The sequence below is a fragment of the Pleurodeles waltl genome, chromosome 4_2 (genome assembly GCF_031143425.1).
Source record: "Pleurodeles waltl isolate 20211129_DDA chromosome 4_2, aPleWal1.hap1.20221129, whole genome shotgun sequence".
Taxonomy (NCBI): domain Eukaryota; kingdom Metazoa; phylum Chordata; class Amphibia; order Caudata; family Salamandridae; genus Pleurodeles; species Pleurodeles waltl.
The window spans coordinates 73,510,495-73,536,332 of NC_090443.1; positions in this window are offsets into that span (position 1 = coordinate 73,510,495).

A 25,838-nucleotide genomic window follows, 5' to 3' on the forward strand; every position below is an offset into this window, starting at 1 on the left:
CCGAGCCTCCTTCCAAAGAAGGAAACATTGGTCCATTATGGATTGGCCATGTTCAATAGGTTTGTTCCAAAGGGATCAACAGACCAATCATTAAGCCATCCTAAAACAAATTGTAAAGGAAAAAAAATACAGGCCATATACATCAATGAAATGAAGCAATGACAAGCATGGCATCCCCACTATCCTGAAAGAAAAGGTTTCATTTTTTTAGAAGTGCCACAAGTAGAAGATTATACCATTCAAGATGATCAGTCTGTATGGTGGATACAAATGTTATGCCCACCAACTGGTCTTTCTCCTGTAACTACATTGAGGAAAACAGCCAGGATGAGATGCTATAAATAGACTCAATCATTTGAACATTTGCTTCTACAGTAATCAACTCTAGGAGCTCCTCATAAGGACAATATGTGATCATCTGCCTAGGGGGCTCCAACTTCCTATAAACTAATAAATGTGAACCTTAAGGTTTCTCCAGGATCTGCTTGCTCATTTTTATCGTATGTCAGTTCAGTAGAAAGCAGTGCAACATCAATTGGATACCTCCCTTTCTTAAATGTTATAAATTGAGGTTGATCATTTATTTATTTGAAACAGCTGAAGATCGAAGAAAACTTCCATCCATGGGAAGGGGTGGGGGGTGGTAAAGTGCTGACCTACAAGATGGCTGTACCTTTATGATGCCCATTGTGCCTGGAACAATTATCCAACACCATACTATTTAAATTGGACCATCACCACAGCCATGTTCACACGGCCTGCATCAACGTACTCAAGTTTGGAGATGCCTGTATCTTGTGGTCTGCCAACGTCAGAAAAAAGATGGCACCGCCACTGTAGACACAGGTGTGTGTATTTTACTCTGCCTCTCAACAGCAGAGCTAAGACACATCTCCAGCACACCTCACTCCCTGAGATCACCTGCAGCTGGCCTGGATGCGTGCCCACTTACCACTGAGGACTCGCAGTAAGGTAAGCCAACAGGGGCAGTCTAAATTAGAACCACTGCCTCAAACTATCAGACATACTTGCTGAGGGGAGCTGCCATGGAGATGACACAAGACCCAGTTTGTCAAACAGTCTTAAGCCCTCCATCGCCCTCTCCTCACCGGAGTCAGCCTCTAGAGCTACTGCAGCATGTAACGTGTGGTGATTGCCTGGCCCTGCTCATGCCTCTCGAAGATTTTAACATATAGGGCAGCTTTGCCCCAGTCATCAACATCCAGCGCCATCGTTAGCAGGGCAATAGCAGATAGGTAACTTTTGATAATCAGGTTCTGATGTGCAACCTTCAGTGCGGCGATCCTAATTCCCACTGTTAGAGCATCCTCGTCCTTAGTACAGACTCTACCACATCAGAAAGCCAATTCCTCGCCACTCTGCAAAGACCATCCTTCTCACTTGGACATGTCTACATTGCAAAAAACCCATGCTTGCTTGGTGGATGGCAATATTAAGTTTATGACATGGAATCTTTGCTGGTCTTGTCTCACTTTGTTGCCAGCAGTAGTCCCTGGGGGCCACTAAATGGACAAAATAACCCCCTCCCAAAAAAATAAAGATCTATTTTGATTCTAAACATGCGCCCAGAATGAATGAACAAGACGGTCCTGTCTCATTATAGGGGCCCACCCTCTGAACCAGGAAGCTCAGATGCACCCCACAATAAGATAAGTGGCCTTGGATAGTAATGACTAACAATACTTTCATTTGCATGTAAAGGTATAGTGCCTTTTTTCAGCTTCTGCTGACATACAGACAGCACGCACATGCTATAATTGTTTGCAGCACTCACAAGTGAGGTGAGTATGCTGAGAGTGGCATAGAACGGTGCTGGGGAATAAACTATTGATAAATGATCACTACAAGAACCAAATGTTTTACATACAAATTGAGATTTCATTTGTATTTTGATACTGATTTATAACAAACTCTTACATTGTGTCACAATGCTTCCCACAAGGTTGATTGCTGAGTTACAACACACAGGTATGAAAGCATTACACCTCCTTCTTTTGCATGCCTAAAAATCACAAGCTAGGTAGGGGATTCTGTGGCACTGATGAAGACTGTTGAATTTGTTTTGCATTAAAATAGGTTGAAGCATGTCAGCAACTCTTTTGCAGTTAGGTGAACAATATCTTCACTCACTAACTATCTGCTTTTAACTCATATCAAGGATACCCCCTAATAGAGAGATTCTTGGGTATTTTTAAGTTACTATCTGGGCCGTTCGCTATTGTCTTGAAAATGGTATTGTGGAACTCCCAGCTTTTGGTTGAGTCCACTGGTGTAGTACCATTTTACTCCAGTATGGAAGGTCACTGAGGTTGAAGCATGCCACAAGAAGTTGTGGGTTGCGAGACCACTTAAATATCTTTATATATGAACCAATAGGTATGGTATTCTCCTGCAGATAGGAAAGTAGTTTCATATTTTGAGTATTATATACACATACCCCATATATATATATATATTTGTAATCTCATTACAGACCAACTCTGTAAAAATGAAAGACATGAATGTGAAAACCGTCGCTGAGATAACCTGCACATTGCTTTTATCCCAGAATCTACAAATAAGTCCACCACTGTATGCAGGAAACCACTAAGGCGTTTTTATATGCACTCCGTACAGAACACCAACTTTAATCTTGATCGACAAGGGCAGCACAATTGCCCCACAATGTTCCCTTGGAGGGCTTATGTGACATGGGCACTGAACTACAATCTAACACGGGTCTTTTTGGCCATCCCACATAATTCACACTACATGTTGGATTATCATGCCTTTCGTTTTCTGGGCAATCACTGCCTTAGATGACAAACATACTGTGGTTCAAATCTCTTTACTGAATTTCAAACAACACCTTCAGTGAGTGACAGTATTGTGTCTCGGGGTAGCTCCTTGTCTCCGGGGTGACCATCTCATCAGTGTCTCTCTTGTCGGCAGTTTCCAAAGCCTCTGTTAAACGAAGGATCCAAAGGAATCTGGGGCATGTGAGTTCTCGAAATTCTGTGGAAAGTATCTCTATAAAGGGGCGCCAGATCTCTAAGTATGAGGAGCCTTGTGCAGAGAGAGTGAGGGTCAATCTTTCCAGAACAAGAATGTACCAGAGCTGAGGCAACCATCCCTGGAAGTTAGGGAGCTGTCCTATGCCCCAATGCGTCAGAATATTTTGCATGGCCACACCCAATGCTAGACCTACCTGGTATCCTCTGTGGGATTTAAGCAGGAAGATGATTACGTTGGGTAACCCCAGGATCGTGTATGCAAGGAAACAGAGAAGCTGCGGCCCATATTTATACTTTTTGACGCAAAACTGCGCTGATGCAGTTTTGCATCAAAAATATTACCGCCGGCTAACGCCATTTTTTTGCACCGTGCGGGCTTCAAATGTATACTTTTGACGCACGGCGGCACAAACCACAGGTGTGAGTCATTTTCTCTGACGCACACCACAGCGTCACGTCGTAAAGGAAAACTACGTTAACGCGGCAGAAATGACCGTGAGCCAATTTACGACACCGCAAACCGGATATGCAGCGTTTTTTGACGCAATTGTGTCAAAACTCGACGCAAACACAGCAATTTGTGCAGTGGAGAGCCAAAATGGATCCCAGATGCTTGCACAGACCCCAGGAAGATGACAACAGACCAGGAACTAGCCAGGAGGACCCACACAAGACTCCAGACAGGGAGAAGAAGAAAAGAAAGAGCTGCTTCAGTGCAGAGGAGCAGGAAATTCTTTTTAAAGAGGTGACGGAACACCAGCACCAACTGTTTGTCACCTCAAAGTTGCCAATCAGTAGGAGAGAGGCAATATGGCAACAAATTGTTGACAAGATTAACAGTGTGGCAGAAGTACGCAGAACAGTCATCAAGTGCAAGAAAGGCTGGCATGACTGCAAGCGCAGGACCAAGGAAAAGATGGCCAGGAACAGGAAGGCAGCACTGCAGACTGGAGGTGGGAGTCCAGCACACCAGGAGGACCTGGACCACATAGAGGAGATGGTCGCAGCCGTCATCCCTGAGGAGATCGTCACAGGGATTCAAGGACAGGACAGTGCAGACTACCAGGAGACAACACACATGCAGGATAAGTCGCATGGGGAATTAAAATGTACAAATGTTAACTGCCAGCGGGGGTAAGGGAGGAATACCTACTACACAATGCATGTAAGTCATGATATTCAGGGAGTGGCATGGGTAAAGGGGCACAGCACCGAGGCATGACCCATTCAGAGGAAACCTGGGGCACACCACTACACAACACCAACAACCTTTCCATGGGTGTATGCTGCCACGCCAAGGATGTTGCAAAGGTAAAGCCAGGCCAGGAGGGAAGGGCACAACGTCAAACTGGCATCCCGTCACACGTCAGCCACTATACTCCCTACATTAACTAGGGCCCAATTAACAACCTCTAGCCATACCGAAAACTGGAATGTAACATTGACAACAGTTGCCACTATCACCTCCGCTGTGTGTGCTGGTCAAGTAGCTAATGGCAGTAACGTCCCCATGGATCTAAAGCACCAAAATTAGAGGGTTTAGGATTACAACTTTAACAATCCCCTGAAACAAGACAAATGTTCCAGTCCTGTCCAATGTGAATGTCCATAGTTGCCGCAAACATCAGCCAATGTCATCCACATTAGGAGGTACACAGCACTAATGTCATACCCATGCTGCATATGTCAGGGTCCATCCTGTGCCTGGGTCACAATGCAACATCCCAAATGTCATACTGCTCAGACAACAGCATTGAGGGGGAGGACACATGTAACTGGTCACAGAAATACACCTGCACAGTCAGAGGAGGAAATAGGACACTGCTACGACTATCAGGGCAATCCAATGTACCACACATTCCCCAACATCAGCAGTACACATTACCAATGCTGACATCCATATTGTGCCATAACAATGCTATACATAGTATATTCTACATTTCAACTACATACAGGGAGTGCAGAATTATTAGGCAAATGAGTATTTTGACCACATCATCCTCTTTATGCATGTTGTCTTACTCCAAGCTGTATAGGCTCGAAAGCCTACTACCAATTAAGCATATTAGGTGATGTGCATCTCTGTAATGAGAAGGGGTGTGGTCTAATGACATCAACACCCTATATCAGGTGTGCATAATTATTAGGCAACTTCCTTTCCTTTGGCAAAATGGGTCAAAAGAAGGACTTGACAGGCTCAGAAAAGTAAAAAATAGTGAGATATCTTGCAGAGGGATGCAGCACTCTTAAAATTGCAAAGCTTCTGAAGCGTGATCATCGAACAATCAAGCGTTTCATTCAAAATAGTCAACAGGGTCGCAAGAAGCGTGTGGAAAAACCAAGGTGCAAAATAACTGCCCATGAACTGAGAAAAGTCAAGCGTGCAGCTGCCACGATGCCACTTGCCACCAGTTTGGCCATATTTCAGAGCTGCAACATCACTGGAGTGCCCAAAAGCACAAGGTGTGCAATACTCAGAGACATGGCCAAGGTAAGAAAGGCTGAAAGACGACCACCACTGAACAAGACACACAAGCTGAAACGTCAAGACTGGGCCAAGAAATATCTCAAGACTGATTTTTCTAAGGTTTTATGGACTGATGAAATGAGAGTGAGTCTTGATGGGCCAGATGGATGGGCCCGTGGCTGGATTGGTAAAGGGCAGAGAGCTCCAGTCCGACTCAGACGCCAGCAAGGTGGAGGTGGAGTACTGGTTTGGGCTGGTATCATCAAAGATGAGCTTGTGGGGCCTTTTCGGGTTGAGGATGGAGTCAAGCTCAACTCCCAGTCCTACTGCCAGTTCCTGGAAGACACCTTCTTCAAGCAGTGGTACAGGAAGAAGTCTGCATCCTTCAAGAAAAACATGATTTTCATGCAGGACAATGCTCCATCACACGCGTCCAAGTACTCCACAGCGTGGCTGGCAAGAAAGGGTATAAAAGAAGGAAATCTAATGACATGGCCTCCTTGTTCACCTGATCTGAACCCCATTGAGAACCTGTGGTCCATCATCAAATGTGAGATTTACAAGGAGGGAAAACAGTACACCTCTCTGAACAGTGTCTGGGAGGCTGTGGTTGCTGCTGCACGCAATGTTGATGGTGAACAGATCAAAACACTGACAGAATCCATGGATGGCAGGCTTTTGAGTGTCCTTGCAAAGAAAGGTGGCTATATTGGTCACTGATTTGTTTTTGTTTTGTTTTTGAATGTCAGAAATTTATATTTGTGAATGTTGAGATGTTATATTGGTTTCACTGGTAATAATAAATAATTGAAATGGGTATATATTTTTTTTTGTTAAGTTGCCTAATAATTATGCACAGTAATAGTCACCTGCACACACAGATATCCCCCTAACATAGCTAAAACTAAAAACAAACTAAAAACTACTTCCAAAAATATTCAGCTTTGATATTAATGAGTTTTTTGGGTTCATTGAGAACATGGTTGTTGTTCAATAATAAAATTAATCCTCAAAAATACAACTTGCCTAATAATTCTGCACTCCCTGTATAGGTGGATGTGAAAGATCAAATACTGGGGCAGGACCAGATTGTTAAGTGTGGTGCTAGTGCCATCAGAGCACCCACAGCCAGTGAAAGGCCTCACCATGAGAATGGAAGTAGATGGAGGGTTGAGTAGGACAAGAAGGTGGCAAATCACTATTTGGCCAGAACCAACACCTAAAGGAGATGATGCTGACAAGTCCACAAACTGACCACAATACATGTGACATGCAGGTGGGGCATAGGCCTGGGAGAATGCCCATCTGAAAGACAGGAGCAATGAACAGGAACCAAGATCACAATGTGAAAATAATCACAAGGCAGGCATGTCACATTACAAAGCCCACAACACTGACACTCTAATTGTACCGTATTTCATTGCAGAGGACGATGGATCTCCTGCGGATATGCCTGTCCAGGACTACCCTGATGACATTGATGACGAGCTGACAAACATCAGCCAGCAGACCCTCCAAGAGGTCCTTGGAACCCTCCAGACCCCACCTTCAGTCACAAGGAGGAGCACAGATACAGCAGCCATCACAGAGGACCCACCCACCAGCCCAATTGTACGACCAGCCAGCTCTAACCCAGCTGAGGACTCTGACGACACTGACACCAGCTTTGAGAGAACTGTAGTCGGAGTACAGCGGGAGCTGGCCAAGGAGGTGCGGGTGGGGATGCAAACTATGGCAGCCAGCCTAGAGGGGGTGCGTTCGTGCATGATGTCAACTGAAGAACAGGCAGCAGCTATGCAAGGGCGAACAACTGTCTTGCAGGAAGTAGAAAAAAGGCTGAAGGAAATCAGCACAGCTGTAATACAGTTGACCCAACACCTACAACAGCAATCCTGTCAATGCGTGCACGAATGCAACACTGAACCCCTCAGGGCCGACCTGGCTGCCTACCACCGTGATGTGGCTGCTATTCTTAAGAACCAGCAGATCCTCCTTGCAGCAATACTGCCCTTAAGACCCCCACAGATAGCAGCTCCTGGTATGTCTGACTCCACGTCTACACACACTGAGGTGTGTGTTGCCCCTTCACAAAAATCCACCACCAAGGGCAGAGGAGGCAACACACACATCAGAAGATGAAGACCAGGAACAGATCACCTTCACACGTAAGAGTACCCGGTAGCACTAGACCCTGCCACATGGCCACCTATTACCAAGGTCCTGCGCTTTGTAACATGCCAGTCTTGCAACAACTGTACTCAAGCACTGTTTTGAAACTTACTGTTTATCTTGTCAGCCTGCCCTGTGATTGTCTCTCACTAACTCATTGGCAAGTCCTGTCCCTCTGCACTGTCTGACACTTCACCCCAGCATGTCCAATGACATGTCCTTTTGCACTTGTGTAGGATCACAATGGAAGATGTCACTATAATGGACTCACAATCATGGACAATGTACATATAGCACTACAGCACTTTTCAATAAATAGCACTTACACAACCACTTTGTCTCTGTGTAATGTGACACATCCACCGTGCAGTAGATCAGTGAAGTTTGCCTCCTGTCAATTATTATAGATTGTCAATTCAACTGTCCTGAAAGAATGTGGGCTAATAACTATTCACAGTGGCCTGGATTGTACCATACTCAGCCCTTCCGCAGGGTTATTTCTGAGGAAAATAGAAACTATACACCATAATGCTGTGTTGGACAGAATAACGCTTCCTCAAGGGATGTCAAAGCCAGAAAATAGTGCCTTCAAATTGTTGCTTCAATGCAAAACTAACGTATGTGACGTTTCCCACAAATTTAAGCTAACACACACCAAACTGCATGAATGGAGGTGTATGAGTTTACCTCCAAATAAGTAACCATGCTGATCAGTGTAACAAATTATCTATGTGAGTTATGTACAATATACTACAAGAGAGCTTACTACCACTCACCTTATAAGGATTTACTTGGACATCAGACTGCAGTCATACTTAACACAGTGTCCCCCAATACTAAATCTGGAACCACAGTATGTGACATTGAAAACATACATCATGAAATAACCACACTTTGGGATCCATAGTAACCGTGATTGGTGGCTGCAATGAATGGCCGAATCTTAGCTAAGTAGCTTTGGGGTAGCTGCCAATGTTACAGCTCAGTTGGGATTTGTTTGCAGCATAGGACACAAATGTAATAGTACAAACCTAAGCTAAACGTACTTATCACATGTAACGAAACGTTCTAAACATCAATCCCCCACCCCCCTTATGAGACGGGACACAGAGGACAACAGATACTAACCTAAGCACATACTATCCTATACTAAACAAATGTATATTTTTTTGTATATATATATTTTTTTTAGACACAAGAACCCCAACATTGCATCCATCCACCCACACACATAAAAATAAACAGTAGAAATATTCAGAAACCCCCACCCCACACCCACTAACACTAACTAAACCAACAGCCTATACTAACCTAACACTAAGCCCTCTAAACCCACAAAGTATAAGAACCAGGAAAGAGGAGGGAGGGGAGGGAATCATGTCCGTCTAGATGTCTACAGGTTGGCCCTCCTCAGGGTCTTCTTGATGGAACGCACCCGCCGGTTGACCTGTGCCACCTCCTGCTGCAGTCTGGTTATTTTTCTTAGGACACTGTCCAATTTCCTTTGCATCTGAGCAAAAGCAGCAGGGTCAATGGCTGCAGCAGGGGTGGTGTGGGTGCCAGCCGAGGAAGTATAGGCCCGTGTTTTGGCAATGGCTGTACGCTGCCCTGCAGGTGGTGCTGTGCTTGGTCCTGGAGCAGTTGCTGTAGATGGTCCCGCAAAGGTCCCAGCTGCTGTTGGTGCCACCTGGGGGGTAGTGGTGGTTCTGCTGGTGGTGGCTGTGGTAGACACAGAAGGGCAGCCTTGTGCAAATGCCCTTCAAGCTCCGGAGGCTCGTTTATGGCGGTATCTTCGGGCCATGTTGCGGTACCCACACTCAACATCAAGTATGTGGCGGTATCTCATTGCCCGCCGTTGAAAATCAACTAATAATTTCTAACAACAAGGACTCCCAGGAAGCTTAGGAAAGCTGGACATGGGTTTGGCCCAGCACACACCACAGGTAAGGAGGATCTCCAAATAGGAGACAGCTAACCCTTGGACAATCCCATCAACACTCATGTTTGGAAATGCAGACCTTTGTCCACATCATTTACTACCAGTAAGCCATGACTTACAACAAACAGAGAGATGCAAGAACACCTCTTGCCATGAGTTGCATGCACACCTAGGCCATTGTACTCAAGTGCCACATACTCGTAGCACTACATGTGGAGCTACATGCTGCTAGGAAGTTTAACATACAGTAACATGTTCATTAGTGAATAGGTAAGCAGAAGTCTGTGGGTAAGATTTTGGCATCCCTATCCTGGGAGAATTCAGTCTGACTGGCTGACTAATTCACTAATATTGTCCACTGCGACTTTTTCTGAATCAAGTTTTATCCACATGACTCATCCCTATTCACATTGCCGTGCCTATAGGACTGACCTAGAATGCCAAAATATGACAATAAGATAAGGATTGGCCAACTCAAAGATGGTGATAAAATGATATTCCACTCATGGAACAAAACACATGATTGGCTAGTGCATCACACCTTGCTATGTGTCCAACACACAGGAGTCCATCACACATCACCAGCAAACACAACACATAACAGAAATATCAACACTTACTGGTGATGTCTGGGTCCTCAAATCGAGCCACCTCGCCAACAGTGTAGGGTGCAGGTCCACCTGTAAGGCATGGAAGGGAGAAATGTGCTCAATGTCTGTTGTGCACTGTACAACAATTTCAAAGACAAATACTATGTGTAAGATTAAATCAGAAAGTAAAGCCTCTCAAAAATGATGATACTGCATCCTACATACCACGGCAAACATGTACAGACCCAGGGACCCCAGTGAGTGATACACACATATCTGCACACATACAGTGGCCCTAACTATCATGTGGTGGCAAACATGCTCCTTCATTAGTGAGCAGACAAAATCATGGAGTGCATTCGTCTCATCATGTGTATCCATGAGAGACATCCAAAGCCACTTTCTGTGAGGACTGCATTACCTGTCAACCAGCCATTGTGACTATGACCAATTTATGTCACACAGGTACAATGTACAGAGGGCCAGGGACAGTTGTTAGCCCTCAATTTGTTACAGTTTCTTCATTTGATGTGGCACAGCTATGGTGAGTTGCACCAACCATAGAGATATGAACCCATGTGCATACCTTTTGCCAGCCATCCATAATTTAAATGTGGCACTACAAACTCCAAATACCAGTCTAAGATGTTAGCTGAGCGCAGCTAGAACTAGTTACCTATGTGTCCAAATCCAGATCAGATATGTATCCGAAATGAAGGAGGGGCACAATAATTCCTAATATTTTCGGGATTTCAATGATCGGTTTCCTTACACACTCGCCAAACACACATGAGACATGTGTTTGCGCCACATTGCTATCATCAATTGACGTGAAGCCTGCAATAATTTTCAGGCTCCTGTTGTGTTTATAAAGTTAGTCTAGCTGTTGCGTCAACAAATGACGGTGATGTGTCGGAAAATTCTATACCTCACAGGCAACTGTGGCCTATATCTATACATATTTTGCACCTGATTTGTGTTGCTGTTTGACACAAAGGCGGCGCTAACTTACTATAAACAAATGTATTCAGTAAGTTTGCGGAGCTCTTGCTTCCAAACAGCTCGCAATTGTGGTCCTTAACAAAGTAGAAATATCGCCCTGTATGTTTTACTAGCATTCCACACGCTCAACAACATTGCCGGCAGATATTGTAAAAATCAGCTAATGTCACTACAGAGCATTTAAACGTGCACATTAACATTATTTGTACTCACCAACAGGGCCACCAATCATAATCCCCAGGTGGTCCAGCAGATCTTGCTCCCTGGAGACAAGGTCAGCCCAGCGGTGCTTCAGCTGGTGGTCGTTTCTTGGTGTGTTGTATATCCTCTGCAGATGATGCCACACCTTTGCCCACCGGAGCCTCCGTGCCTCAGTTTGATACCCCTGGATCACACGCCCACCTGCCTCAATTATCAGGGGTAGGAAATGGCACACCAGCCAAATGAACCCACCCAGCTCCTCCTCTCCCACCCTGCCAAGACTAGGCCTACCCAACATAATGGTACAAAAATAGAAATAGGGGATCAAGGGGAACAAAGGAGAATAGGGGGAAAGTAGGACAGGAAAAATTCAAAAAAACTACTAAAACAGCCCAACTATACCCAAACTAACACTACCCACAACAGACTCCCAACAAAACAAAGCCAATTGTTTACAACACAAATTACCACAAAAACACTCAGACAGGATACCACAGACATTTTTTAATCACAAAAAGACAATTAAAAGACCACACTGGAGACAAATTCACTAAATGCACAGAGACAAATTGAGACACAGCCACACAGTCAGGAAATATCACAGACTGCAAAGTGAAAGTGAAAGTACACCCACTGTACCTATTCTGTAAACAGGATATCCTATTACATCACTTCCTGCCTAAAATGCGGTGCGTTTTTAATGTCATGCGTCAAAATATTATAACGCATACAGTCTGCACGTCATTTTTTATTGATGCACAGGAGTAGATTTAACCCCGCATCCATATGGTTAAAAATTGTTTCAAACCTAACCAATTTTCGGAGGTACAGTGTGGAAGATACCGCTCAGGGCCAATGGTTCTTTCAGGGCATTATGCGTCATTTTTCGGGCATAAGCGTCATTTTTAGATGCATGTGCGTCATTTTTTTTACGCGTATGCGGCAAAATTTCAGGCATTAACTGGGTTTGGGTCATTTTACCATTTTAATGGTACATTACAGTTGTGACAATACTGAAATAGGCTGATTGCACCCACTTTGGGCATGACGGTGTATGGGGACATGTGACACATCATACTACTGCGGACCATGATCTGCTACTTCATGTACAGGATTTTCACTCTTGACTGACGCAATAGATGGCCAAACGTGTGGCCTACATATATGTATTGCACAAATTGGGCATGTTTGGCGTCAGGAGAGGATAGCAAGGTGACGCACATAAGTACAATAACTCCATGCCTGTGGGTCAATGTGTGTGCTTTGGCTACTAATATTGTTGTTGACCCACTGTGTGACCATCACAAGATGCATTATAGCAAATATGCTTGTATGCATGTGGAGTCAATGTGTCCAACCCTCAGATGCATGTCAGTGTGGAAATGAGAGAGGACATGTGTTAGTCATACATGTAGCAACAACTGCTGTGTGCACTTTATATTTTTTGGGTAACATAAACACCACAAATGACAAAGCATGCACTGGATAGATAGCAGACGGTTGTTCATGTCAATGGTCCAAATCTTGCCCATCACATGTCCTGGAATTTTGGATACTGCTTCCTAGGCACTTGTTGGTGAACCCACCATGAGTCAGGCACATGTACATACTAAGTGGGTACCGTGTTTGTGACACGGATAACCAAAGATAAACCACATTTGTAATGTCACGCCACAGTTGAGGTCATATAACTGAGCCACAACTCTCCTGTGGAAGTGGAGGACCAGCAGACCAAGCAGCATGTGGCCACATATTTCCAGTGATCAAATGCACAGAGGTGTCTGGTTCATGTGTGTGGGCCAATGTTAATCCTGTATATTTTTAGGGGTCTATGTTGTCACAGTTACGTCCAGGTCTAGTCATGAGTCTGTGACGGCTATTACTGTATCTACTAAGTATCCTTCGGAGATCAATGGAAGTAAAGCCATTGAGGATTTGAGAACCCACATGGGTTTGGTCCTACCCTGTCACTGCAGACGTGTTATGAGACTGTCAACAGGGCAACCTTGGTGTGCTGAGTAAGATAATATCTCAGGATTCTTGTACCGGCAGGTGTCATCACAACATTTGTACACAGGTTGGCCTCTAAAATTCCCACTGCATCTGGGAACATCTTAGCCTCTGTGCTGATTATTCTCGCAGCTATTCACCACGCACGGCCCTTCAATATGTTGTAAGCAATGTGAATCAGCGTGTGGACTGTCAGGGTCCTAACATGTGTGGACTTTTCATGCACATTATCTGACGTTGCTGGTTCTGCTGTAGGCACCATACCCAATCCCTGCATACGGCCATGGTACACTGTCACAATTTGTCACCCATGCATACATGAGACCCAGACAAGGGATAGGCCATGATTTGGGTATTTGGAGACAAGTTCCCATCAACGGTACGATAAATAAACAGATTATGCTATACAATGTATTTGAGTATGCATTGTAGACCCACCTGACAAAATACCCCAGGAGGAATGTGAGGGTTGGGAAAGCAACTATGATACAAATGTAGCCACAAGGAACCTTTAGGGTAACGCACATACAGGAGCCACGCAGGCTAACAGGTTGCAGGGTCAATCAGGATCCAGACATTTCACAAGGTAAATACACAGTGGTCTGACTGAGACTGGTCAGAGGAGGAAAAAGACAGTTGAAATGGAACATTGTGTTTGTCCTGTGTTTTGGAATGTGACACATTAACCCAAGGGCTGTGTTACACAGCAGATTTTTATGGCAATGCATAACAGTGTAATCGATAAAATGGCAGCTTCTATGCTGTTCCAAGCATCTGCAAGGGCAGTGCATGTTAAAATGGCTGATCTGTATGGAGGTGCTCACAGGTGTGTGCTGCATCAGTCTTGCACAAGTCCTGTAGGTGAAGTTCAAATGGCCAACAGTACCTTTCACATGAGACACAATCTACAGGTGATAACAGGGTTTAGAGACTACAAGCCAGTGCATTATTTAACCTGACGTCCATACAGACAGAAGTACAATGACTATGGCATACCATACTAAAGGGTGAAGCACACTAGATTAACATTGTGAGTCTGGGTGTGTGTAGAGGGGGGATTATCTGGGTACACATATTACCATTCCAGGGACCTCTTAAGACGGGTGGGGTGAGACCGGGAACATGGGTGTGTCAGGACTTAGGACATGGGCTGATATGTACATGGAATGTCATGTGCACAATGCTTGTCATAGCTGTGGCACTTGTGCTATCTATTTTCTGCTTATATGGAATTCTAGTCACACATAGTCCTTGCAAAGATAGGTGATGTAACAGTTACTGCTGTCAAGGGTCTGGTCATACATTCCTATTACTAATGCAATTGCACATCCACTGCCTCATGCCTTTTTGTTCCATTATTGACTGATGGTGTCTTAGTTGTGTGCCATATGCTGCAATGAACCATGTTGCCAACATGTATGTGTGAAATAGGTGTGGCCCTCTGCTATTGCCCTTCAAATGTGAAATGTACAGGATATATGTCATTTACAGTGTGTGTGAATGTGACTGTTGATTCATATACATCACAATTGCTTTGGAAATTTCTGTGTCCTGATCAGTATATCAGCAACGCTCCATGAGGCTACACTCTTATTCTGATAGTTAGAGATAAAGGTAAGCAAAAATGTTTACCCAGACCATGATATGGTGATTATTATAGGTGTTATTTACATATGTTAAAACAGTGGTGATGGTGAGTGGAGTCAAAAGAAATTGTTGACAATATGTTGGTGCCTACGCAATCCTGCAGTGGTGTTTGGTTGGTCCCCCTCATGTTGATGGCCAGCATCCTCCTCTTCAGGCATGTGTGGCTCTGGTTCTAATAGGGGAATGTTCCTTTGTACACAAATGTTATGCAGGATGGCACAGGTTAATATGATCATGCAGACCATTTCTGGTGAGTATAGGAGGCTGCCTCCAATGATGTTGAGGCACCTGAATCTGGACTTCAGGATGCCAAAGGTCCTCTCGACTATGGTGCATGTCCTCCTATGTGCCTCATTATAGGCACGCTCTGCTGCAGTGCTTGGGTTGGCAAATGGGGATCATAATCCATGGCTGGATCCCATACCCCTGATCAGCTGAAAGAGAAAATGATTGAGATCATGTTGATGTAGCTTGCCCCATTAATATCACCTTGCATGGCAGTAGTTCTCTTGTGTTGTCTGTGACTCATTTATGTTTGTGTTCTTGTGTCAATTCCTAGCCTTCTAGGATGTACCATCAGCATTGGGTTGTTTCTTTGGCTGAACGAGTGTTTGGCTGCTGACCGGATGTCAGCAGTATATTTTGCGAGTTGCAGTACAGTGTGCACTCCCTTGCATTGTGACTTGTGATACAGGTGTCCCTGTGTCCTCTCTGGGGGTGAGATGATAGCTCCATACACAGAATCAATTCAACAGTGGTGGTAACACGTTTGCATCTATGTACCCTGGACATCCCATACATTGTGACATATGCAATAGATTAATTTAACCATCAGTGAGACGCCTACATTTTGCAAGGTGACAATTAGCCAAACTTCTCCTTACGTTGTGATCACTGACGTCTTAACATTTGACTGTTCACTAATTTCACATGTGTGACAAGTTCACTGCAGACCTATTTCTCTGCCCTTGGCAAGTTGACTCAGGTTGTAACGTCTACCTAGACTACGGCACAAGGTCTAGTTCAGCTGGCTAGCTTGGTTGTGAGGTTGTCGTCTTGAGTTTCAGAAGGTCCGTATGGCAGTACATCTGTTGTGTGTGTTAATTTGTCACAATGCGTATGTGTAGGAATGTGCAGCTTCCATATTGTCCCATCAAGATGTGTTCTTCACATAGTCCACTTGCCTCTTGGTAGTGGGCAATGTGAGAGCAGGAGTGATGTGAGATATTGGAACGGCATCAATGATTGCATGTGACCTTTATTGTAGTCATCATAATGCTATGTGTGTCATGGTGTTTGACCTGCAGCAAATAACATTCCACACCCCTTACACAGTACGTATTGATTTGAAGGGTGTTTGATTGGGTGTTATTGATGTGTTATTGAAGTTTAATCTTCGCAGATGTACTGCCAGTTGGGGCCATGTGTTTGTCATTGTGCTATTTTACATTTTCCCCTTCTGTCTGTGGAGTGGCATCAGTTTTTATTTGGAACAGTACTTTGTCCCTAGGTGTGTCTCCCATTGGGTGAGGATATCAAATATGCCTAGCGGTGTCACAACCTCAGTGTGTTCCTGTCCACATGTCGATATCGTGATGTATGTGTTGTTTGTCCTAGAGGGTTGCTGTGCAGTGTGTATATAAGTAGGTTTCTGTACTTAACAACAAGTAGTCCATTTCCATATCGTCCATCCTGGAAGTGTTGATTGATGGTACAGTGACGGAAGATGAATGAATCATGTACACTCCCAGGATACTTTGCCACGATGTTGGTGATCAATTTCTGGTGATCAACAATGGCCTGCACATTGATGGAGTGTGTGTGCTTCCTGTTGCGGTATAGATGTTCAGTTGCAGCAGGTGGCACAAGGCGTACATGTGTGCAGTCAATGGCACCAAGGACGTGTGGGAATCCATTAATGAGGTAAAACCCCTGTTTTGTCTCCTGCTGCTTCTGCTGTGTGTTTGGGAAGCAGATGTGGCGGGGTGTGAGTGTGATGATGGCATCCAGTACCATGGGCAGGAAGGCAGAGAATGATGGCTGTGAGATCCCAGCAACCAGGGTGCCAGTGGTTTGAAAGGAGCCTCTTGCCAACATGTGTAGTACAGCTAGCAGCTTGGTTTCTGGTGGGATGGTGTGGGGTGTCTGCAAGCTGGTTGCCAACTGTGGCTCAATGTTGCGCAGCAGCTGCTGAATGGCTTGCCAGTTCCACCTGTACCTCTGGATGATGTCATGTTCCCTGAGGCCATGAAGGGTTGTACTGGTGTGGAATATCTTCTCCTGCCTTCTGCGTTGCCTTTGGGGTCCCTGCTGGCGTTGTGGGAGCTGCTGTTGCTGGTCCTGTGCTCTGCGTCTGCGTGCACGCTGGATGAGAAGCACCTCCATGTCTTCCTTTTGGAGCTCTGATGTTGCTTCTGTGTGTTTTCATTAAATACAGGTGTGTTTGCCCCATTTTAACGCCTGCCCTGACCCAGGCGTTAATTTTTTACGCAAATCGGGATGTGTGTCATTTTCTGACTCCGCCTCCCGGCCATGCAGATTTTTGCACGCCAGCATAAATAAGGCGCTCGGGTGTTTGAGTCATTTTTTGGACGGGAATGCCTACCTTGCATGTCATTAACGCAAGTCGGTTTCCTGCATCCAGAAAATGACGCACACGCGGGATTTTGACATCCGCGAGCGTCAAAGTTTAAATATGGTGCACGGTTTGCGCCGAATGTGCGTAAAAATTTTTGACGCACATTTGGCGCAAACTTAGTATAAATATGCCCCTGCATGTCTAGGTGGGCATTGATTGTGTTGAATAGGAAGTGAGTTTCAGGCATTTCCACAACAGGTGGAGCAATGTACCATGGGAACCACAGCAGGAGCAGCAGTCAGGTGTACGTGCAGGGTTCCCCTGATGTAAACAGACTGGAGTAGGGTACCAGAATGTGACAATCTTGGTAGCCGCCTCAACAATGGCTATGTTACGGCTGTATGTCGTGCCCAATAGTAGATGTCCCTCCATTCTTCCTCCATTAGAGTGCGGCCTCTCTCAGACTCCCAGCGTCTGTGGCCCATTGACTTCTGTGCTGAGGCATCAGTAATGAGGCATCAGTCTGATGTTTTGGTAACCAGCCATTTCTCAAAACCAGTAAGGACATGTTGTGCCCCCGTTTGGATCGAGGGGTGCAACACCCAGTGTCTGATCTGCAGATAATACATCTGGTCTGCTTCGGGTATTGCATTGTCTGATTGGAGTTGCTCGAAAGGGATGGGGCCCTTATCATTGAACAGCTGCCTTACAGACTGGCACCCAGCTTTGTGCCTGTGCTGGAAGGTGGCGGCATTAAGACGGGGTGAAGTTCGGGTCACCCACTATGGAAGTCAGTGGGGACTGGAAGGAAGTCAAGCCAGCTCCCTCAGCCACCCGGTCCCACACCTCCAGAGTGGTCTTGGTGATGGGGGAGAGGTAAAGGCTACGTGGACGAGCTTTTTTATGTAAAAAGGGGATCCTCCATAGGTGTTGCCTTGCCACAGCTTTGTCCATGAAAAGTCATTGCTTTTCTGATTCCTCTCTGGACCACTGCAGGAGGAATTGTGGTTGGGCTGCCTGATGGTATTGCAGCAAGTTCTGGATGCCCAGCCCAACCTTGTGCGGGCGCCCATAGCTTAACTGCTTCTGCATATGCGGACAGCCTCCATCCCATACAAAGTGATTCAAATCCTGTTGCAGGGCCTGGAGGGATCTGGGGATGCTGCCACAGGCACAGCCAGAAAGAAGAATAGTATTTTGGGCAAGATCAATATCTTCAGAGCTGCCACCCGGCCCAGCCAGGAGAGGCCACGGGGCCTCCATCTGTCAAGGTCCCATCTGATCTGCTGGTGTGGAATCTGGTAGTTGAGACGCTGTCCCAGGCTGAGGGAGCCAATTGTATTCCCAGATAAGGAATGGAGGTCTCCACCCATAGGATTGGGTGGTGCTGGGCCAGGGCCTCATGGGTGCCGGGCGTGAGCGACAGGTTAAGGGCCTGGAATTTAAGCACATTCACCCAAAACCCTACCACCTGTCCGAAAGTTTCTAGTTCAGACAGGACGGCTGGGAGGGAGGTGGAGGTTTCCTCCAGGGCCACCAGGACGTTGTCTGCATAGAGACTGATAGTGTGCTCCTCTCCTCCAAATGCCTGATGTCTGGATTGTGATGGATGTGCTGGGCCAGTGGCTCCATATATAGCGCAAAGAGCAGGGGTGAAAGAGGGCACCCCTGGCGTGTGCCTCTACAGATGGGGAATGTTGTCAAAGTCTGCTCGTTCACTCAAACAGTGGCAACCGGGTGGGTGTAGTTACTACGAATCCATGAGCAGAAGCGGTCACCCAGACCAAAGTGCTTTAGAGTAGCCTCCAGGTATGGCCAGTGGTCCTGGTGAAACGCCTTCTCTGCATCCACTGCCAATAGCATGTGGTGTCATCCCAAGCGACTGGCCTTATCAATTAAATGCATGATTCACTTCGTATTGTCGCCACACTGGCGGAGAGGCACAAAACCAGCCTGGTCAGAGCCTACCAGACCTGGTAGCAGGGGGGCCCAGCCAGGCTGCCACTATGCCTGTGAAGATTTTCAGAACCATGTTGAGCAGCGAAATTGGCCAGTGGGATGAGCAGAGCTGCTTATCCTTGCCTGGCTTAGGTATGATGATGATGGATGCTGCTAGCATACAGGATGGGACCGAGGCTGGGTTCTTGACAGAGTGGAACACTCTGGTGAGGAGAGGAGCAAGGGTTGTGCAAAAGGTTTTATAGAAAAGCACCGGAAACCCATCTGGGCCCGGCAACTTAAGTGGGGATTGTCTGGCAATGATCGCTATGATTTCCTCAATCCGAAACAGTTGGTCCAGGTGAGATGCCTGTTCCGCTGTCAACTTCGGGGTGTGGGACCCTTGAAGGTCTGAGCCTTGCCCATCTATGGGCAAGTCAAGCTTGGCGTACAGCTCAGAGTAAAATTTCCATAAGGCGTCAACAATTCCAGGGTCATAGGAACGCTCCCCTTTGTCGGGGTCCAGAATTGCCTGGACTCCAGCAGCCTGTCTCTGAGCCCACAATCTATTGGCCAAAAGACGGTCCCCTCTGTCCCCGCCAATGTAGTATGAGTGGCGGTGGATTCCGCTCTACCAGGTAAATGCTTACCAGTTGCACCTGGGTGGCCTGTAATTGCCACCAAACACAGGGTGCACCCCTGTATCTGCTCGAGTTCCTGAACTTTACGGGACAGGAGCTCCCGCTTCTCCTTATGGATCTTATTATCTGTCACAGAGATTGCAATGAGCTTGCCACAGACTACTACCGTAAGTTTTTTCCACACTGTGGAAACCGAGATATCCACAGTGTTGTTGATGGCGAGAAAGTCCTCTATGACTTTAGTAATTTGTTCAACGACTCAAGGGGGATGTAACATAGTTTCCCTCAGGCGTCAGCTCCTCGTCATAGGCTGCATCAGTGGGAAAGTCAGGCACAGAGAAACTGCTGCATGATCCGACAAAATACGGGGTTCTGTCTCTGAAGTCGAGGCCAAAACTTTGATGCCTAGGAACCAATCTATTCAGGCATAAGTCTTGTGTGTGTGGGAGCAAAATGTATAGTCTTTCGTGTGTGGGTGTAACCTGCACCAGATATCACCCAAACCCATTTACCCCAGCCAGCGGGTGCTTTCCTGTGAGATTGCCCGTTTGACCATAGCATTGGGCTGAATGGCCCAAGTCATTGTCAACGACTGAATTAAGGTCCCCCCCAACCCGAGCACCATGAGGTCCTGTGTTTTCATCACATCTGCCACCGCGCAGCATATAAAGTGCTCCTGGCTCACACCAGGGGTGTAGCTGGATCCCACTGTAAAGGTGTGCAGGCCCATAGGCACGGAATAGGCCAGCAGTCTACCTTTCAATTCCTCTCGTTTAGGGCTTATTTTCCTTCTGCAGGAACTGGATCCCAGAATCACCACACCTGCAGATTTTGTGGGATTGGAGGAAAAGAATTGGTGTGGGAAGGCTTTGCAACACATGCTATGCCAGATTGTGGTCAGCAGGTGAGTTTATTGGAGCAGGAAGATAGGGACCCCTGAGTTTTCAAGGTAGGAAAGCACAGCTTTGCATTTGATAGGGTTGAGAGTCTTCACATTGAGGGTATGTATCTGGACATTATATGACATTGAATCAGGGGGTGCTTGACCCTGTGGGTTTGCTTCACTCTAAGACAGGTGGACCCAGGGCCTGCTTCTAATTGTATGGCACAGATGGGTGCGAGTATGCCATTTGTAGGGTCCCAGAAAAACAAACCAGATTACCAAACATGTAACAGAGAAAACATTATCAAACAAGGTTCGAGTCCTGGATCTAAGACCCTATCAGTAGAGAAAGTGGGATGTATGTGGTGGGCCAAAGACCCAGCCTCCCAGTCCCCACTCCTGTGTCAAATCTATCAATAGCACAGTTGTGTTCATGTCGGCTCTGCTCCAGAAGGATCACCAGGGAGCGTCTGTTTCAGATCCTGTCGTTCTTTAGTGATGTTCTTGGGGTATGGGCAGAGCCTCGCCATAGGTGACCTAGCTTTCCATTCAGTATGAAGACAATTCTGAAGGGGTGTCCCAATGATTATGAAATGCCTGCAAAGCAGAGATGGGATGTGACCCTGTGCTTCTGGAGAGTAGAGACTGCCAGATCCTGGTAAAGAGGTGGCTGGGCTCCTCGGAACTTGATTGGGTGGTAGTCGCAAGCCACAGGGAGAATGTGCTCCTTGAGTGGGAAGTCGTAGATGCACATCAGAATATACGCCTGGGGGGCTGATTCCGATCATTTAGGGCCAACTCTGTGTGTTCTGTCCAACTTTATGTCAGGGTCCAGAGCCACCTCCAGAATCGCACAGAAAAGGTCTGCAACGTATTGAGTTATGTCTGCTTCCTCCACCCTAGTGGGCATGCCTCTAGTGTGGATGTTATTACGCCATGACCTATTTTTCAAATCTTCAGCGTGCGTCTGGAGGACCAGCTGTTGATCCCGGAGTAGCAGGACACCTGCTGCAGCTGCTCGATCTCTTCATCACAACTGGTTTCATGTTCTTCCAGGGTTGCAACTCTGTTCCCCAAGCCGTCAATGTCCTAGTGGACCTCCTTAAGGTCATTCGAAAGATCCTTTCTCAGAGTCTGAAGGTCCTCCCAGATGGAAGCAAAGAGAGCCTCCAGAAACAGACACATCACTGGGGCATATGTCCCCCCGGCCTCTGCCATGACATCCATCCCCACAGATGAAGCTGAACCTTTGGGGTGGGGTACTGGGGTGGGGGGGGTTAACTAGCATGCCCTTTAAAGTACGGTCCTTCTTCCCACGTGGAATTGCCAAAGCCTCTCAGTCACCACCTCGCCCCCCATCAAAGAAGAAGGAATAGCTCACCACCCCTCCCGGTTTCTGGGCGGTCCACGAGGTCTGGCCTCAGGCCATCAGGTGGCAGCCCTGTTTTAGGGTCCCGGCCAGTGGGGGTCCTCCACTCATCTGGACCAGCTACGTGTAAACCAGTCAATGGCTGGGGGCCACGTGGCAGTGTCCCAGGAGGCTGCCGCAGCAGCTCGTCCTTGCTCTCCAAGCTGCCCCTCCTCTCTGTGTAGGCTCTCTCCTCTTACCGGGACATGGAAGGCCCCAAGCGGCCCGCAGGAGCCAAAGCTCTGCCGCAGCTGGTACAAATCCATCAGGGCCTGGACCCCAAACACTTCCTCTGCTAAGCACAAGGCGGAGGCCCCAGGAGGGGCACACAAATTCAGTCACCAAATAAGGGTGCAAGGCCTCCAGTGGCTCAGTTCTATTTGGTGGTGACATTCACACAGGAGCGTCTCCTAGCAAGGCCCAGAGACTCCAAAAGAGCCAACGCCAGCCCTTGGGGGCTGCCCACTGGCCGCACCTCCTTCCAGGGGGGCCTCACTGTAGGTGATCCCTGGGTTGGTTCCCCGTCCCATCTCACTGCCGCTCCTCCAGTATGGGTCTCGGTGGCTGACCCCCCTGCCCGGAGCACAGCTTCTGTCTTACCTCCTTTCACTGTCTCTTTGGGGCCGGCACCGGATCTCCCAGCCTTCGCCAGGGCATTGTTTGCCCCGTGCTCATGACCCATGAGCCCCCACCTCCTCCGCGGAAGCCTCCAACCCTGCCCCGGCCCGCCCCCAGTACTTCACAGGCCCGCCCACACCAACACCCTTGACTTGCCTTTAGAGAGTGCCCGGGGGGCACAAGAGCACACCCTGAGGCACCCGTCGGGCCTTCACGCTCTTCACTCCACTCCTCCTCATTCTTCGACGAGACAGGACCTGCCCCAGTCAGGCCGCCCTCTCAGCCCAGCAGGGAGGCGGGCGCCGCTCTTCCTCTCCTGCCTGCCGCCAGACCTCCTCCGCATCTTGCTGCTGATGGACACTTGCTGGCTGGGGCTCCTCAATTGTGGGGCGCTGCCTCTGTCTGCGGTTCCCGCTAGCCGCCTCCCCGAGACAGGGGGCCCACTCCACCAAGCCGCCCTCTCCGCCTCACTGCGGCGTCAGGCCTAGCTTCTCTGCCTGTTTCCTGCTAGGCCTCCTCCTTGCAGTGCTCCCACGCATTCGGCCCCAAGGCTCCGTAGGTGCGAGCCGTAGGGTCCCACTCTCACTCTGCCGGCTCCCACCTGGCTGGTGCTCTTCAGCCGTCACAGTCCCAGTTGGTGGGCTTTTCTGGCGGGCAATGGTGGTGGGGACGGAGAGACTCAAGGCAACGTCTCACTGGTCTGCCATCTTGGCCACGCCCCGCAATGGCAAACATATTAAAGGTATCACCAACGCTGCTTGTTTAACACATTCAGTGATCTGGACTCGAAGTTCTTCCCAGGATGCACTATGCACACGGAGGTGCTGCCTGGCCTACACAATAGCTGTCCTCAGGGAAGCTCCCTCTATCCATTTTGGTCTGTTTTTTTACTTGGACGGCGTTGCTCATTAGTTTGCTAGGGAAGAAATATGTGGGAAAAATTTATTGATTGTTTGGAGCGCCTGGTGTCGGTGAGGGATGCAGACTATTAGGCGATGTTACTTGTGTATGGACAGTGAACACTCGTTTAGATACCGTAAGCACAATACACAAGGTGGAGATCAGTAATCTATTACACATAGACATCACTCATACATCATTCACATCCTCTTACAGCATACACTCTAGTGTCTACCTAAATTGGTTCCTCATGTAGAATGTCAGGGGGTTAGATTACACATACAAATCTGACTAGTGAACCTAAGTTGTCACAAAGTATATATGGTGTTTTTACTACAGGAAACCCACCTGACTCTCAGGAGAGATTTGCTTTCAAATGGGGTCACCACAGATACTTGTCATTTTACTCTGCCTATGCCACCTATTATATTTATATGCTATTAACGGCACCCAAAGTAGATCAAATGTTGACCAGAGTATCTTGGAAGGGAATCCTATCACTTTGATTAATGTGTAAGGCCACAAAATTAAAAACCTGAGGTTTATAACACAAGTCTGAAATGAAAGCATGCCCCCTCTCCACAATCGATGTATTAGGGAGATTTAACCTTAGGACAATCATAGATTGCTCACACCAACCCATTCAATCCATCATGCTGCCTTAGTTTTATCATCAAGTCTTATTTAGGTCAATAATCTATCAGATGATTGCCGTACCCAGAACTCCACCGCTCATTAAGGTACATACATCTCCACTTTTTCTTAAAATGGTATTAAAAGTGTAGTTATGAAGTAAAACAATAAAAAATAAACTTACAATAACATGGTCGTAATCATGATATGTCCAATTACAGTGCACATGATAGTATTCTTCTATGTACTGAAGAGAGGATCAACTAGACAAGTGAGAAGGCCCTGAGCCAAATCACCAGGCAATCATACGTGCTATTCATATCAGGTTATACACACAAACAAGCAAATCCACTCATCCTCCAACTTCAGAATCCATGTCATTGTTAAAAACAATCTAAAATGTTCTAAATATTCCAAGAACAGTTCCCATGTGTCTTTCGTATAAGTGTGCTGTATGTTTCAGAGGTGCACCAGACGGCATCTTGGATCTAGTTTTTTTATGCTGGGAGACGATCCATTTGCCTTTCTGCCAGAAGCAGCTGCAGTGTGGTAATTCACCCAATTGGTTTAGGGACATCTGCCACGTAGGCAGTGTATATGCCAACATCTTATTTAGCTCCCCTCCAACAGCCTGCAAGAAGTCAAATGTTCTTTGGCATGTCCATGGCTACATGCATACACCCTGCATGCAGCATCTGGATCAAATGTAGGCAATCTCTCTAGAGTCATGTACACCCTATGGAGGAACTTTTAATGTTTAATGCATCAGTCTATGCTTATGATTAAATGGCAAGTGCAGCAGTCTGCCCATCTATCCTCTTACTACTGCTCTCAAATATATGATCCACTTCCCATGACTAAACCCCATGTACCCTCTGCCCTTATTGCACTGGCAAGAGGGGCCAACTCTTTAGGTTCCTCGATGAATGATAGATACTGGGTTCATGGTTTAAGCCTGTTTTATTGTTTTCCAGAATAAACATCAAAACAATAAGCCAGCATCATCGAAGGCCTCTCTCAACTAGGGTAGCCATGTATGACTAAGCAGCAGTACTTAATGGTATGAACATGTCCCACAACCTTCCTTCCTCTCATCCCATCCGCACCTCCCCGTTGCAGCACGCACATCAGTTATGTGTTCTGGGTTTTATTCCCTCCTGCACTCTTTAGCTCTGGCCTAAGTGCCCCTCCCCCGATCTG